The sequence below is a fragment of the Dasypus novemcinctus genome, chromosome 12, assembly GCF_030445035.2.
Source record: "Dasypus novemcinctus isolate mDasNov1 chromosome 12, mDasNov1.1.hap2, whole genome shotgun sequence".
Taxonomy (NCBI): Eukaryota; Metazoa; Chordata; class Mammalia; order Cingulata; family Dasypodidae; genus Dasypus; species Dasypus novemcinctus.
The window spans coordinates 59,113,678-59,127,096 of record NC_080684.1 but is presented as its reverse complement, the minus strand read 5'-3'; the positions used below and the strand labels follow the sequence as shown (position 1 = coordinate 59,127,096).

Sequence of the window (13,419 nt, the reverse complement as noted above, 5' to 3'; positions counted from 1 at the left end):
TACAGATATGCAAATCAAAACTACAATGAGATATCTTTCACACCTATAAGAATAGCCACTTTTAAAAAGACAGAGAACTACAAGAGTTGGAGAGGATGTGGAGAGATAGGAACACTTATTCACTATTAGTGGGAATGCAAAATGGTACAGCCACTGTGGAGGAATATCTGGCAGTTCCTAAGGAAGTTGAATATACAGATGCCATGTGACCCTGCAATACCACTACTGGGTATATATCCAGAAGAACTGAAAGTAGTGATACAAACCGACATCTGCACACCCATGTTCATAAGCAGTGTTATTGATGATCGCCAAAAGTTGGAAAATAACCCAGGTGTCCATCAACCAATGAATGGATAAACTGTGTTGTATGCACACAATGGAATATTATGCAGCTATAAGAAGAAATAAAGTCATAAAGCATTTGACAGCATGGCTGAACCTGGAGGATATTATCTCGAGTGAAGCAAGCCAGATACAAAAGGACAAATACTTTTTGATTACACTATGAACTCAATACACTGTGTACCATGTTGTATGATTCCGTTTATACAAAATGTAAATATAAATCAATTTATGAAAATAACATTGCTTTAGTGGTTATGTAGGGCTGGGGAAGACATTCAAAGAAGTGCTGAGTTTTTCTTTTTCTTTTTTTTTAAAGATTTTATTTATTTCTCTCCCCTCCCCCCCTCCCACCCCGGTTGTCTGTTCTCTGTGTCTATTTGCTGCATCTTCTTCTTTGTCCACTTCTGTTGTTGTCAGCAGCATAGGAATCCGTGTTTCTTTTTGTTGCGTTATCTTGTTGTGTCAGCTCTCCATGTGTGTGGCACCATTCTTGGTCAGGATGCACTTTCTTTCGCACTGGGCAGCTCTCCTTACAGGGAGCACTCCTTGCGCATGGGGCTTCCCTATATGGGGGACACCCCTGCGTGGCACGGCACTCCTTGCGTGCATCAGCACTGTGCATGGGCCAGCTCCACATGGGTCAAGGAGGTCCGGGGTTTGAACCGCAGACCTCCCATTTGGTAGGTGGACGCCCTAATCAGTGGGCTAAGTCCGCTTCCCAAGTTTTTCCTTCTTGAAAAAATGAAAAGCTTCTAAAATTTTTTGTAGTGATGAATGCACAACCTTGTGATTATACTAAAAGTCACTAGTTATACACTTTGGAGAGAACATATGTGAATATATCTTAATACAACTCAAAAAAAAATAAATAATTGTGTAAGATTAGTCAGAAATAGCAACTATATACAGCAAGGAAAACAGAGAGATGGAGAGGTGAAGAATTATTTCGTTTACCTGTTTTTTATTATAATTGAAACAATGAAAATATTCTAATGACTGAAGTGATGAATGTACAACTATGTGATTGTATCAAATACCACTGACTGTACACTTTGGATAAACTGTATGCCTTATTAATATGTACCAATAAAATTGATTTGTTTAAAAAATGCATGACTGTTGAAAAAAAAAATTAGAACATTGTGCTGTTAAAAAAAAAAAAAAGAATGCATAGCCAAAAGGACATGACTTGACAATAATTCTCAAGGCAGGTGGGCGATGCAAGTGATCTTTACTGGCAAGAGTCTAAAGGAACAGGTGTTTTCAGCAGGGCAGATATTATATATTGGTAGAAAGTTTTATTGATATAGGGGTAAAAAAAGATACCATGGCAGGCTTCTGGAAAAGCAGGTTAAGCAGTCTAGTATGAGATGTGGTCATGAATCTTAAGGTACAGGTGCTTGCAGTTTTAACTATTCAGGAATGCTGCTACTGTTTGGAGTGAGAGAAAGAGATGGAAGGGGTAGGGGAGAAAATGCAAAGTCATATATGCCACAAATGTAAATGGATTAAACTCTCCAAAAAAAAGGAGTCTGGCAGAATTTTTTTAAAAACTGATCTAACTATTTCTCTAAAAGTGTCTCATTTTAGCTTGAAAAGGGAAAGGATGGAAAAAAATATTCTGTGTAAATAGTAACCAAAGGATATTTAGGGTGGCTATACTAAGATCAGCAAATAGATTATAAGGATTGTTACAAGAGACAAAGAAGAACATTATACATTGATAAGGTCAATCCATCAAGAAGATATAAGAATTATAAAGATATAAGAACCTAAAAACAGAGCCCCAAAATGTATCAAGCAAACATTGACATAACTGAAGAAAGAGACCTATAAAAATTGGAGACTTCAGTACCCCACTTTCAATAATGGATAGAAATATACAGAAAATCAATAAGGAAATAGAGGACTTAAACAATGCTATAAACCAACAAGACCAACATACATGTGTATAGGACCCACCACCAGCAATAGCATAATATAAATTCCTCTCAAGTGCACATGGAACACTCTCAAGGAGAGACCACACATTAGACGACAAATCAAGTCTCAATAAATTTTGAAAGACTGAAATCATACAAAGTATATTCTCTGACCACAATGGAACAAAGCTAGAAATCACTAAGAGAATAGCAAAATAGCAAAAATGTGGAAATTAAATAACTCACTCAATACATTGTGTTACACATTGGTAACACATTGGTTACAATGGATCAAGAAGTAATCATAGGGTTATTTAAAAAGTACTTAAGAGACAAATCAAAATGAAAACACAACGTATCAAAAACTTACAAGACACAATGAAAACAGTGCTCAGAGGGAAATTTATAAAAACCTACTTGACAAAAGGAAGACCTCAAATCAATCATCTACCTTTATACCTTAAGGAACTAAAAAAAAAACTAATCATAAAGCTAGAAGAAAGAACTAATAAAAATTAGAGCAGAGATAAATAAGAGAACAGAAAAGCAATAGACCTTAATGAAATAAAAAGTTGGTTCTTTGAAAAGGGCAAAAAAATTGAAAAACTTTAGCTAGACTGATAAGGCAAAAAAGAGAGAAGATAAAAATAACTAAAATCAGAAATAAAACATTACTACTGACTTATGTTACAGAAACAAAAAAAGATTATAAGAGAATAGTATGCCAACAAATTAGATAACCAAGATGAAACTGGACAAACTTCTAGAGACAAATTACCAAAACTGATTCAAAAAGAAATAGAAAACCTAAACATACCTATAACAAGAGCTTGAAGCAGTAATCATATTCAAAAGAAATGAAAACACGTACTCAAATACACACATATACAAGCATGTTCACTGCAGCACTACAACAGCCAAAAGGTGAAAGCAATCCAAATGCTACCAATGAATAAACAGATGAACAACTTGTGGTATTTATATACCCTAAAAAGGAATGAAGTACTGATATATGCTACAATATGGATGAACCTCAAAAACATTATGTTGAGTAAAGGAGGCCAGACATAAAAGATCATATTTTCTATGATTCCATTTTTATAAAGTATCTGGTATAGGAAAATCCATACAGATAAGAAGTAAACTGGTGTCTGCCAGGGGCTAAGAGAAGAAGGGGATAGGGAATAACTGTTTGATACATATTCAGTTTCCCTTTGGAATGATGAAAATATTAATATTTTGGAACTAGAAAGAGGTAGTGGCTACAGAATATTTTGAATGTACTAAATGCCACTGAATTGTTTGTTCACTTTAAAATGGTTAATTTTATGTTATATGAATTTCACCCCATTTTTAAAAATTGGTGACATGTATAATGGTATGTGTTAGAGACATAGCAAATAAGTGTGTTGAATTGTTCTGGGTTCAATAAAGCAGTAATTAACTTTCACCAAATGTTAAATACTTCAAGTCCATCCAGTAACCTTTTACCCAGTTTGACCATTATATATAACTCTATACTCCATAGCTGCCATTATATAAATGATATGCTAACCAACTCTTCAGTAATAGTGATCCTTATGTGAAATGCTTAAGGGTAAGCTGTAGCGAAAACTAATCATAATATCAAAAAGAATGTATGACCTTAGTCTAAGAGAAACTTTATATACTAAATACTGTTATTTCCCTGAAATATGGCTTTTTTAAAAAGATTTATTTATTTATTTCTCTCCCCTTCCCCCCACCCCCACCCCGGTTGTCTGTTCTCTGTGTCTATTTGCTGCATCGTCTTCTTTGTCCGCTTCTGTTGTTGTTGTTGGCGGCACGGGAATCTGTGTTTCTTTTTGTTGCGTCATCTTGTTGTGTCAGCTCTCCGTGTGTGCGGCACCATTCCTGGGCAGGCTGCACTTGCTTTCGCGCTGGGCGGTTCTCCTTACCGGGAGCACTCCTTGCATGTGGGGCTCCCCTGCATGGCAGGGCACTCCTTGCATGCATCAGCACTGCGCATGGGCCAGCTCCACACGGGTCAAGGAGGTCCAGGGTTTGAACTGCGGACCTCCCATGTGGTACACAGACGCCCTAACCACTGGGCCAATTCCGCCACCCTGAAATATGGCTTAATTTCAGAACTCAACTCCTATTTGGATGTATTTCCCAAGGACTTCTGAGCAATGTGCTCTTATTTATTCTGTAATTCAGCAACAAATATTCACTTATTTGTGCAAAGCCCTTGGCTCAGAGCTGTGGGAAATGAGACAGACTCCATGACCAAAGAGCTTACATTATGGAAGGAGATATGATAGGTGGAAAAATAACTATAAAGCAAAGAATATCTTTCTGAAACCTATCCTATTCATGTCACCCCAGTGTTTAGAAACCTACTGGTACCCACCATTACTTAAAGGATCAAGTCCAAGCATTTTAACATATCAAGATCCTCTAAAATCTGGGTCAAACCCACCTCATCTCCTGCCTTAATACCTGATCCATATAACAGTCCATCTACTTCAAATGGATTACTCAATAGAATTAAATATGTCATGCTTGAGCAAAGCCCCTTATCTGTCACAAAGCACTATTTTCTTTAAGATGAAGCTAACTGCTTTCTCCATGAAGTCTTCTCTGCCTTTTCTGAAGCTTCTAACACTCAAGTCCTAAAGCATTTTATATGCATACCTCTTATATATTGTGATATGCTAAATAATGGCCCCAGAGATGTCCTAATCCCCAGAACCTGTGACTATGTTCCCTTATTATACAGTTAAAGGGACTTTGCAGGTGTAATTAAATGAAGTACTTTGAGATGAGGAGATTATCCTGGATAATCCAGATAAGCCTAATGTAATCACAAGGGTCCTTATAAGAGGGAGGCAGGAAGATCAGAATTAGAGAAAGAAGATATAAAAACAGGGGCAGATAAGAGAGAAGACCCTACACTGCTGTTGCTGAACATGAACGAATGAGCCACAAGCCAAGGGATGTAAATGGAAAGGGCAGCTGGAAAAGGCAAGGACACTGATGCTCTGCTATAACCTCCAAAAGGAATGCTGACATCTTGATTTCAGCCCAAACTGATTTTGGACTTCTGAACCCTAGAACTCATACATAAGATAATAAATTCATGCCATTTTAAGCCACTGAATTTGTGATCATTTATTACAGTAACAATAAGTAACTAACATATATACCATCACACAGTTCTATGATTTGTTTACTTGTTTCTTCTACTAGACTTTGAGTACCTGTAGGCAAAAACCTGTCTTATTCACCACTGTCTTCCATGCACTTAACACAATGCTTGGTAAACAGCATAAAAACAACTTATGAAATGAAAGTGATCACTACACAACTGACACTTTTCAAGGGTGAATGACTGTGATATACTCAGTGAACAGAAATTTCAACACCATTGTTAAATTGTAAACTTTTTTAATCTCTCAAAGATTTTAATGCTGTTTTGATAAACAAGTTTTTATCCAATTTTCTGATGTATAGCAAAATGTACTAGCTTTAAAAATGTGCATTCTTCAGCTTTCTCATATACTTTTTTTCCCCTTATCTTTCAAAACTGAAAGCACTGGGTATTTTTAAAATCAATCTTGTAGATAGGTATTAATAAAGCATACAATCCATTCAAAGTGTACAATCCATTCAAAGTGTACAATCAACGGTATCTGGTATAATCACATAGCTGTGCATTCATCATTTCAATCATTACAGCATTTTTATTATTCTAATAATAATAATTAACAGAAAACAGGCCCAAAAAAAGCTTTACCCCTTAATCACCTCTCAATCTGTCTATGCTTCCCCTGCCCTACATAGCAGCTATTCTGTTTCCATATTTGTAATATATTTTTTATCTGTATTTGTACAGATGGGGTCAAACAATATGTAGTACACCTTTGCCTAGTTTCTTTCACCTAGGATATTTCCTTTTTTTAGAACTGATCAAGGGGACTTCTGGGAAGATGGTGGACTAGGAAGATATGCGACTCTCTTCTCTTCCAGAAAAATAGCTAGAGAACAGGATGAAAGAGCCTAGAAAAAGATCCTTTAGGGTTTAGGACACCAGGTGAAGGCTGGACACCACCCAGAGGAGAGATGGACAAAGGAGAGAAATCACGATGACAGAACTGTGAGTTGAAAACAACAGTTGCTTCTACTGGCCGCATCCCCCACACTATACACACTTCAGAATTCTTAGGCCTCAGGGCCTGTAGCTACAGACAAAGCAGGTTCCAGGGACCTACCACCCCAGGAATGGGGAGATAGAGGGACACAGTGGAAGGCTGACTCAGCTTCTGACTCACAAATTTGGTCTGCCTTGTCCCAGGAACCATTCCAGGCTGGGTGGGGCTGTGCACTGCTTGCCTTGGGGCCGGCGAGGGGTTAAAGTCTCTCCCAATCTCTTCCTCTACTAACAGAGACTGAATGTTGAGGACTCAGAGGGGAGTGGAAATATTTCCCACCCGGGAAAAGGGAGGAGACTGCCAGAGAAGGCTGGAGAACTGTCTCAGGGAAAGACTGAAATACAAGGCTCCTAGCCATGAGACAGGAAATCTATCACTTTGATCAGGTCTGTGTTGCAACAAAAAAACACTGAACAGGCACTGAACTGATAGCTGCTAAAGAGAAGCATATGCTGGCAGACCAAGAAATGCAACAAGAAAATGAAAAGTAGGAGAGGCTTTTTTCAGCCTCTATACTTCCTTCCCCAAGGCCCTAGGAAGTGACTCTACAACCAATTACCAGGTCCAGGAGAATCCTAACAATCCAGTGGAGCACAGAATCAGAAAGCAGTGATAATACACAGCCTCCTGCCACAAATCCCTACAAAAGAGAAAAAAATTGAGCATCTAAGTAAACTATACCCTAATCAGATGCCTAGATATCAGAAAAACTTAAGAGCCATACCAAGAAAATAGAAGACATGACCCAAGAAAAGGAATATCTCAAAATCCCAGAAGAGATGCAAAATTTGAGGGAACTAATCAGCAAGATGCGCTCAAATTTCCAAAACCAGTTAAGGAGTTGAAAGATAATATGGTCAATGAGATAAATGATACCAAGAAACACTGAGCAAATGCAAAGAAGAATTTGAAATCCTGAACAGAAAAGCAACAGAAGTCACGGGATTGAAAGACACAATAGGTGAGATCAAAAACACATCTGACGCATACAACAGCAGACTTGAAATGATAGAAGAAAGAATAAGTGATACCAAAGATAGAACAGGTAAAATTGAAGACAGAAAAGAACAAAGAGCGAAAAGAATGATAAAACGGAGCAGGGGCTCAGAGAGCTGAATGACAACACAAAACAAAACAACATACGTATCATGGGAGTTCCAAAAGGAGAAAAGAAGTGAAAGGGGGCAAAAAGAGTATTTGAGGAAATCATAGTGGAAATTTCCCAACTCTCATGAAAGAAATGAACTTATAGGTCCAAGAAGCACACTGTACCCCAATTAGACTAAATCCAAATAGACCTACTCCAAGACACATGCTACTCAGAATGTCAAATGTCAAAGAGAAAATTCTCAGAGAAGCAAGGGAAAAAAGCAAACCATCATGTACAAGGGACGCCCAGTAAAACTTAGCGCAGATTTCTCTTCAGAAAACATAGAGGTGAGAAGATAGTGGTATGATACAATTAGGATACTGAAAGAGAAAAACTGCCAGCCGAAGACTCTTTATCCAGCAAAGCTGTCTTTCAAATATGAAGGTGAGTATAAAATATTCACAAACAAACAGAAACTAAGAGAGTTTGCAGAAAAGAATCCACCTTTGCAGGAAATATTAAAGTAAGCCTTAGACCTAAATGAAAAAAACAGGAAAGACAGGCTTGGAAGAAAGTATAGAAGAAAGAATAGCAGAAAGCATAATCAAAAGAGTAAAAAGACAGAAAAAATAAGATCTGAAATACAAAAACCAAAGAATAAAATGAAGGAAGTGAATAGTGCCTTTACAGAAATAATGTTCAATGTGAATGGATTAAACTCCCCAATCAAAGATACAGGCTGACAAAATGGATAAAAAACCATGAGCCATCATATGCTGCTTACAAGAAACTCACCTTAGACCCAGGGATACAAACTGGCTGAAAGTGAAAGGTTGGAAAAAGACACTCCAAGTGACCAGAATAGAGCAGGGTAACTATACTAAGATCAGAAAATAGACTTTAAATACAAAAAAGTTATAAGAGATAGAGAATGACATTATATATTAATAAGTGGGACAACCCACCAGGAAGATCTAACAGTCATAAATATCTATGCACCTAACCAGGGTGCCCCAAAAATATATGAGACAAACTCTGGAAAAACTGAAGGGAGAAACAGACACATCTACAATAAACACTGGAGACATCAACACCCCACTCACATCTTTAGGTAGAACAACTAGACAGAAGATCAACAAGGAAACAGAGAATGTAAACAATATGATAAACGAGTTAGACCTAACAGACATATACAGAACACTGCATTCAAACTGAGTGGGTTATACTTCTCAAGTGTCCATGGCGGGAAATGGACTTGGCCCAATGGATAGGGCGTCCACCTACCACATCGGAGGTCTGCGGTTCAAACCCTGGGCCTCCTTGACCCATGTGGAGCTGGCCCATGCACAGTGTGCAAGGAGTGCCGTGCCACACAGGAGTGTCCCCCGCATAAGGGAGCCCCACGCTCAAGGAGTGAGCCCCATAAGGAGAGTCGCCCAGTGTGAAAGAAAGTGCAGCCTGCCCAGGAGTGTTGCCACACACGCGGAGAGCTGACACGACAAGATGACGTAACAGAGAGAGACACAGGTTCCCGGTGCCGCTGGTAAGGATAGAAGCAGTCACAGAAGAACATGCAGCGAATGGACACAGAGAGCAGACAACTGGGGAAGGGGAAAGGGACAGAAATAAATTTTTTAAAAAGTGTCTGTGGTGCTTTCTCCAGGCTCAAGTGTCCATGGCTCTTTCTCCAGGATAGAACACATGTTAGAGCACAATGCAACTCTCAATAAATATAAGAAGACTGAAATTGTACAAAGCATCTTCTGAGATTATAATGGAATGAAACTGGAAATCAATAATAGACAGGAAAAGAATAAACTCTCAAATATGTGGAGGCTGAAAATACACTCCTAAAATAATTAGTGGGTCAAAGAAGAAATTTCAAGTGAAATCAGAAAATATACTGGGACAAATGAAAACAAGAATACAAAATATCAAAACTTATGGGGTACAGTGAAGGCAATCTTGAGAGGGAAATTTTCAGCCCTAAATGCCTATATTTAAAAGAAAAGAGCTAAACTCAAAGATTTAACTGAACAACCTGAGAAATTAGGAAAAAAAGAGCAAACTAATTGCAGAAAGAAATAATAAGACTAGAGCAAAAATAAATGAAATTGAGAACAAAAAAAAAAAAGAGAAAATTAACAAAACCAAGAGCTGATTCTTTGAGAGGATCAATAAAATTGACAAACCTCTAGCTATATTAACAAAGAAAAAAAAGAGAAGATGCAAATAAATACAATCAAAAATAAAAGGGAGGAAGTTACAACTGACCCCACAGAAATACAAAAAATCATAAAAGGGTATTTTTGAGAAACTATATGCCAACAAACTAGGCAACCAAGATGAAACAAATAACCAGAAATGCACAACCAACCTACACTGATGATACAAGAAATACAAGAACTTAACAAACCAAATATATTTAAGGTAAGGTGAATCCATCATCAAAAATCTCCCAGCAAAGAAAAGTCCAGGACAAGTGGCTTGACAGATGAATTCTACGAAGCATTTCAAAAAGAATTAACACCAATCTTGTTTAAACTCTTCCAAAAAATTGAAGAGGAGGGAAAATTGCCCAAAACGTTTTATGAATCCAACATCACCCTAATACCAAAGCCAGAAAATGATATATAAGAGAAAAAAATTATAGACCAATCTCTCTAATGAACAGATGCAAAAATTCTCAACAAAATACTTGCAAATCGAATAAACAGAACATCAAAAGACTTACACTTGACAACCAAGTGGGATTTATTCCTGCTATGCAAGGCTGGTTCAACATAAGAAAATCAATCAATGTAATACACATTAACAAACTGAAGGAAAAATAATACATAATCATTTCAATAGATGGAATAGATGCAGAAAAGGCATTTGATAAAATCCAGCATCCTTTTTTATTAAAAACACTTCAAAGGATGGGAATAGAAGGAAAATTCCTAATCTGATAAAAGGCATATATGAAGACCCCACAGCTACCATCACACTTAATGGGGAAAGGTTGAAAGCTTTCCCTCTAAGATCCAGAACAAGACAAGGATGCTGAGTGTCACCACTGTTATTCAATATTGTACTAGACATTCTTGCTAGGGCAATTAGACAAGCAAAAAAAAGATTAAAGACATCCAAATAGGAAAAGAAGAAGTAAAACTCTCACTGTTTGTAAATGACTTAATCCTGTACTTAGAAAATCGCCAAGTATCCACAACAATCTACTTGAAGTAATAAATTAGTTCAGCAAAGTGGCAGGACAAAAGATCAACACACAACAATCAGTAATGTTTTTTATTTGTTTTGAATTATAGAAACCATGTTTATTTTCTGGCACCCTCACTTCCACTTCCTGTGGGAGCCTGTGGCAGAACAGCTCAGGACCACTCAGTGGTGGTTCCCATCCACTCGGTGGCCTGAGCAGTGGGAGCTGCAGACCAGTCTTCAGTTGCAGGCTGAGCATTCCATTCTTCAGTAGGGAACTGCTGAATAGGCATGGAGGGCACCTGCATGCCTTCAGACCAGTCCAAGGCCTTGGGCTGAGCAGCAGTTGAATTCAGGAGCAGGGGCGGTCCATTTACCCTGAAACTCCTCCTTGGTCACAGCCTTCTCAGCAGCGGCGTGCTCTTCCTTTTCAATCTCTTCAAGATCCCTGTATAAGCAGAGGTCAGGCAGGACCTCCCATGGGTGCCCACGGGAGATGATGCCACACATACGCAGGACTTCCTGGACCAGCATCCACCACATCAGACCCACTGAGTGAGCACCCTTGTTGTTGCACGGGATGGCGATGTCCACGTAGAGCAGAGGAGGGTCTGTGTTACACAGGGCAATGGTGGGCAGGTTTAGATAGGATGCCTCTGTGAGAGGCTGGTGGTCAGCCCTGAGATCGGTCACCACCAGGAGACGTGGCTCCCGGAAGACTGCCTGGATCTGGTCGGTGAAGGTTCCAGGAGTGAAGTGCCTGGCAACAGGGGTAGCTCCAGTGGCAGCAGCAAACTTCAGCACAGCCCATTGGCCAGTATTCCTGGAGGATATGACACTGACATCAGCAGGGTTTTCAATGGCACCAATGGCACAAGCCGCGAGCAGAAGCTTCTGCCAGGTCCTCTTCAGGTTTATGATGTAGATGCTATCACTTTTCCTTTTGTAGATGTACTGTTCCATTTGGAAGTCAAGGTTGTGCCACCTAAGTGGGTTCCTGCTGCAAGGAATTTAAGGACATCCTCCTCCTTGATCTGCAGGACATCAAGGGCTCTGGACATTGTCTAAGTTTCCCTGTAAGTTATGACAGGAACCCAGTACAATGCCGTATGGACTCCTCTGTGGGTAGCACGGAAAATAAGTAATGTTTTTGTACACTAGTACTAGATAATCTGAGGAGGAAATCGGGGGGAAATTAATTTTAAAAAATTTTTTATTAGCAGACTTTTGGCAAATTGAAAGAATCATAATTTATTTTGATGGGAAAATTCCATTTTCAAAAGCAACAAAAAAAACTGAAATACCTAGGAATTAACTTAACCAAAGAAGTACAGGACCTTTATGCAGAAAACTACAAAACAATGCTAAAAGAAATTTTAAAAGACCTAAACGAATGGAAAGACATCTTATGTTTATGGATTGGAAGAATAAATATTGTGAAGATGTCAATGTTCCCCAAACTGATTTATAGATTAATGCAATACCAATCAAAATCCTAACAGCTCACTTTACAGAATTAGTAAAGGCAATTACCATATTCGTTTGGAAGGGAAATTGTACCCAAAAAGCCAAAAGTATTCTAAAAAATAAGAGTGACATGGGAGGAATTTCACTACCTGACCTTGAAAAATGTTACAGAGCTACAGTGGTCCAAATACCATGGTACTGGCATAAAGATAGACATGTGGATCAGTGGAATAGAATTGAGAACCCAGAAATAAACCCTCACTTATAAAATAAACTGGTTTTTGACAAACCTATCAAGTTAACGTTAACAGGACAAAACAGTCTCTTCAACAAATGGTGCTGAGACAACTGGATATCTATGACCAAAAAAATTAAAGACTACCCATCTCACTTCCTAAACAAGAGTCAACTTAAAATGGATCAAAGACTTAAATATAAAAGACTATAAAACTACTAGAAGAAAATATAAGGGAAACATCTTCAAGACCTTGTAGTAGGTGGTGGTTTCTTGGACCTTACACCCAAAGCATGTGCAACAAAAGAAAAAAATAGATAAATGGAACCTCCTCAAAATTAAACACTTTCAGAACTCACAGTACTTTGTGAAAAGAGTGAAAAGGCAGCCAACTACAAGGGAGAAAATATTTGGAAATCACATACCCGATAAGGGTTTAATATCCAGGATATATAAAGAGATACTACATCTCAGCAATATAAAAACAACACAATTTTAAAAATGGGCAAAAGACTTGAACAGACATTTGTCCAAAGAAGAAATACAAATGGCAAAAAACACATGAGGAAATGCTCAAAATCACTAATGATTAGGAAAATGTAAATTAAAACTACAATGAGTTATCATTTCACACCTAGCCACTATTAAAAGACAGAGAACTACAAGTCTTAGAAAGGATGTGAAGAGATACAAATAATTTTTCACTGTTGTGGGAATGCAGAATGGTACAGCCACTGTGAAGGACTGTTTGGCAGTTCCTAAAGAAGTTGAATATAGAGATGCCACATGACCCTGCAATACCACTACTGGGTATATACCTAGAAGAACTGAGAGCAGTGACAGGAGCAGACATCTGCATGCCATTGTTCATAGCGACATTATTCACAATTGCCAAAAGTTGGAAACAACCCACATGTCCATCAACTGAGGAATGGATAAACAATCTGTGGTCTATTCACATGATGG

General features: G+C 38.2%; 1 protein-coding gene and 1 pseudogene across 2 annotated transcripts in view; both read right to left on the bottom strand.

Moving 5' to 3' along the window:
* The window catches only part of ZDHHC17 (zinc finger DHHC-type palmitoyltransferase 17), a 224,584-nt gene that overhangs the window by 159,694 nt on the left and 51,471 nt on the right, over positions 1–13,419 (bottom strand). The window lies entirely within an intron of this gene.
* Positions 10,856–11,812, bottom strand: LOC105747552 (small ribosomal subunit protein uS2 pseudogene; annotated as a pseudogene).